Source organism: Sprattus sprattus, assembly GCF_963457725.1.
Source record: "Sprattus sprattus genome assembly, chromosome: 11".
Taxonomy (NCBI): domain Eukaryota; kingdom Metazoa; phylum Chordata; class Actinopteri; order Clupeiformes; family Clupeidae; genus Sprattus; species Sprattus sprattus.
Window position 1 is genome coordinate 25990330 of NC_137909.1, and position 5000 is coordinate 25995329.

The 5000-nt window shown below is 50.3% G+C and overlaps 1 protein-coding gene across 1 annotated transcript in view; it reads right to left on the bottom strand.

Moving 5' to 3' along the window:
- The window catches only part of mcc (MCC regulator of WNT signaling pathway), a 108594-nt gene that overhangs the window by 95512 nt on the left and 8082 nt on the right, over positions 1–5000 (bottom strand). The window lies entirely within an intron of this gene.

A 5000-nucleotide genomic window follows, 5' to 3' on the forward strand; every position in this document is an offset into this window, starting at 1 on the left:
TCTACCTCTCTCTCTCCCTCCTTTTGTCCTGAGTTTTGTGTGTCTGTCACATGTTCATAATGCAGTTCTTTCCTCTGTCTTTTATCCTCTTTTCCTTCCTAAAGGAACAACACAACTTTACGAAGAAGCTACAGCTGTCATCCACATATTGTTGAACAAAATACTTCCTTTCTTTTTGCCTCCCCCCCTCCCCCTTGCCCCCCTGCCTTCATGTCTTAAAAAAAAAAAAAAAGAGGAAAAAAAATGGCACAGTTCCAAAAACGTCCCAGTTTTAGGCTGATGGAGGCTGCTAAGGCGATTACACCACCCCCTCAGGCACGGTGTGTCTTTAAACAGACTTAATTAGAGGTGTGTGATGTGTAGGTGATGTTGTCATAAAGCTGTTCATTAAGCGCTGTTACAAAGCTCTGTTTATTATGTGTGTGTGTGGGGGGGGGGGGGGGGGGCGGTGTCACTCGTCGCTTGCTGATCAAAATTGTTGTTGCCATGAATATTTCAGCGTGACCGTCAACGGCAACGGCTCAGCCCATTAATGCGTTCCTGCTGAGTTCACGCGTAACCTCCGAGCACGAGCGCTAAAACAAAGCGCTTCCGACAAAGAGCCGGGATTAAGGATTTGGACGGGGGTGAAAAAGCACTGGGATAAGTATTTGCCTCACACTCAGACAGACTGTGTGCGTTTCAGAAGGCCACCCAAAAGCACACAGCTCCCTCTGTTGACGCTTCTAGAAACTTCAATGTCCAGGGGTTCCTGCAGATTGTTTCTCTCACTTACAGTACATGGTTGTCAGTTTTTCAGCAATTTTCAGTAATTTATTTAGTGACTATTTATTTCCTGAGACCCAAACAACAACGAGCGATGTTTAACGGTCTCTATGTTAAATATTTAGTATTAAATGACGTGGTGTCTTCAAAACGCTATTCAATGAGGCTCACCATGGCGATACTTAATTTCAAAGCAAGTCCAGATTAGCAGGAGTAGATAGCCAGGGTGCCTTTAGCTTGATCGTGAAGGCTGGGTTTTCACACTCCTCGCACAGCAGTAAAAAATCTGTGTGCGCGGCTCTTTTGGCGTGGCGGCGCTAATGAAGCCTTCCCTTTTGATAGCACCGGGGGGAGATAGTGTGTGTGTGTGTGTGTGTGTGTGTGTGTGTGTGTGTGTGTGGAGTCGAGTCCAACGCCAAAGCGCGCAGCCTTGTGCCACTCCACTCCCCTCCCACCAGGCCCCAGCAAACCTCCCGGCAGCACACCGCATCAGAGGCCACTGCGTCTAAATGGCCTTGAGGTGCACCCCCCCCCCCCCATCCTCACGCACACACACACTGTCGCTTCATAACCCCCCCCTCCCCCCACACACACTGTCGCTTCATCCCCCCCCCCCCCCCAACACACACACACACACACACACTGTCGCTTCACCCCCCCCATACACACACACACTGTCGCTTCATACCGCTCCCCTCATTCATGATTCATGAGCTCTACTTTGGTCGGTTTTGCAGTTTGCTTCAGTGGCACTATTATGGTATGGACTCCTCTTTAGTCTCTTTCTCTTTCACACTGTTCTTATGCCCCGAGTGAACACACACACACACACACACACACACATACACACACACACACACACACACACACACACATACACACACACACACACACACACACACACACACACACACATACACATACACACACACGTACACACAGACAGCGCACACACACACACAGCACACACACACACATAGCACACACACACACATAGCACACACACACACACAGCGCACACACACACACACAGCGCACACACACTCACACACACACACACACACACACACACACAGCACACACACACACACACACGCGTGCGCACACACACTCACACACACACACACACACACACACACACACACACACACACACACACACACACACACAGACACACTCCTTATGGCTGCTGCCCCTGTAGCCTGGCTGTGAGAGTGAAATAACGACATAAAGCCCTCTCCACACAGCGCCGGCAGCAGCCCATATAAGCTCAACCAAGCGTTGGCTGAGAACAGCTCGTGGCTCCATAACCAGGACAAATGAGCAGTCCAGCAACCCCCCATACCTCCGGACGTGCCAACAGTGGAACACAGAGCAACGCCCCACCGCTGACAAGCCCCGAGTGGGACGCACTGCTGTGAGGACCGGGAGAGAATCTCAGTGCTCGTAAAATAAACCTAATCCCAAGAGATTTAAAATTCTCTAATCTCACATTATTTAAAGTATGCGTGCAAAGGGGGGGGAGCTGTGGCGCAAGCACACACTTCACTTTCACTTTTCTTTTTTTTTACTGTAAGCAGCAGCATTTCCTGCACCATGGGGGTACCCGGTTCGAGTCTGACTCTTGGTCATTTCCCAATCCCTCTCCCGAATCTCTCTCCAGCTCGATTCCTGTCTCTCTCTCTACTGTCCTATCTTATAAAAGGCATAAAAGCCCAAAGAATAAATCTTAAAAAAATATATATATATGTGCAAAGTCTCACAAATATTTGACATGCACAAACAGCAAATAGAATCTTATTCTTGTTAGGTGAACAACTCTTCTGGCCTAGATGCTCGGATGAATTGGTTGCCGACGGAGAGACTCGCGGAGCCCTGTGCAGTAAACCACTGGAGCAGCTGTCCCTTGGCAGGATAATAATGTTGTTCGGCGTTACACAGTAGCGCTGGTGACCGACACGCGGCCATAAAAATCCCCATCCTTTTTACAACCGGCCCTCAGCGCGCCTCGCTGTGCTTACCTCATCAACAGCTCTCCTCCGGGCTGCCAGCTCACCGGACTCCCACGGGCCCAGTCCACTGGAACTCCCCCAACCCCACAGCTCCCGTCCTCTCCTCCTCTCCTCCTCCCCTCCTCTTCTCCTCCCTCCTCCCCCCTCTCCTCCTCCCTCTCCTCCTCTCCTCCCTCTCTCTCCTCCCTCTCCTCCTCTCTCCCAGCTCCTCCAGGCCAGACAAGCCCCCCCCCCCCCCTCTCCTCTCAGTCAGGATCGAGGCCAGGATTTATTCTTCTTCCTTCCTGTACTTTTTTATGATTTACAATTTTTTTGGAGATTGTATTTTATTATGTATTTTAAAGTTTCACTTTTAAAGCGATGAGCAGACACAGAGAATGCCCTACCGCAAACACAGCACAGCTTGTGGCATTACAGGATTCTCATACACACCATTGTTAGTGGATTTATTCTTATCCTCATATACAGTCCTGTGCAGTCCATTGTAAGTGGACTTTAAACTTGACACCTCTGCTCCCCAATGAACCCCCTATACCCCCTCATCCTCTCCCTCCCAGCCCCAGGGGAGGCTCGAATGGTGGGAGAGGGGTCGGGGGGCGGTGGATGTTGGGTGGTGCCAGGCGTCTCTCTCCAGGGTAAGCTGCTGGGAGTCCACAGGAGCCCCTGCTCAAAGCCGCGGGAGAGAAACCCGATCCCTCTCCACGGGGAGACGGCTTCACCGGGAGACACTGCGGCAACGACGAGTGCATATTATTACAACTCTTCACACGGAGCGCGAGGGGCCGCCTCGTTCAAGCTCCCACTGAGATCTGAGAGAAGTCGCATCGGTGAGGGTAACTTTCTTTTTTTTTTTTTTTTAAACACACACACACGGTCACACGCACACTCACATCCCCTCAAAACTTGCCTAGGCTCAACTGCATTAGCACTTTATAATGAATATAAAATGAATTTGCAGCAAAAAAAAAAAAGCACAGAGTTATTATTTAATACTTGAGGTGATTCAATTCCAAGCAATGGAACCAATTTGCCGAACATCACGAGGGGAATGAACAATAACGCGCCTCTGCTCCAGCGGCGCTGTACTTCCCCTGCGAGGTGAGCACGTGATGTTCACTCTGCCTGCAGACCCAATCCAAACTCTGGAGAAAAGTTTCTAGTCTACCCCACCCCACCCTACACACACACACACACACACACACATATCCCCACATACACACACACACACACACACACACACATATACACACACACACACACACACACACACACACACACACACACACACACACACACACATACACTCCTCTGAAGCCAACTGAGGTGAGCTGTACCCCTCTTCCAGCTGCTCGGGAGACAAGCTGGCTGGGCTTTCTTATCCAGCACACACTGCAGTATAGGGCATCCACATGCTAATAGGGAGAGAGAGAGGGATAGAGAGGGAGAGAGAGAGGGAGAGAGAGGGGGTGAGACAGAGACAGAGAGAGGGAGAGAGGGAGAGAGAGAGAGAGAGGGAGAGAGAGGGGGGAGACCGAGAGAGAGAGAAATGGAGAGAGGAATGGAGGGAAGGAAGGAAAGCATTAGCCTAAATGCAGCTCCGAGTCACAAAAGACTGACATACCGGTGCCTGGGGAGGACTGCATTAGCCTCATCCACAGCTGTGTGTGTGTGTGTGTGAGTGTGTGAGTGTGAGTGTGTATGTGTATGTGTATGTCCACCAAAGACAGGGACGTGAATGGTGTGTGTGGGGAAAAGTACAAGCAGAGAAGAACTGTGTCTGTGTGTGCGCACGTGTGTATGTGTGTGTGTGTGTGTGTGTGTGTGTGTGTGTGTGTGTGTGTGTGTGTGTGTGTGTGTGTGTGTGTGTGTGTGTGTGTGTGTGTGTGTGTGTGTGTGTGTGTGTGTGTGTGTGTGTGTGTGTGTGTGTGCACAATCCCTAGGGCAGAAGAGGAAACAAGAGGCGCTGAATGCACATTCCTGTTCCGGATGATTCCCCCGGTGACTGTGTCTCCTCCACCTCCTCCTCCTACATGTGTATGAATCCCTGTGTGAGAGTGTGTGTGTGTGTGTGTGAGTGTGTGTGTGTGCGTGTGTGTGACTATGTGTGTGTGTGTGACTATGTGTGTGAGTGTGTGTGTGTGTATGTGTGTGTGTATGTGTGAATCTGTGTGTGTATGTGTATGTGTGGATCTGTGTGTGTGTGTGTGAAGTTGTGTGTGTGTG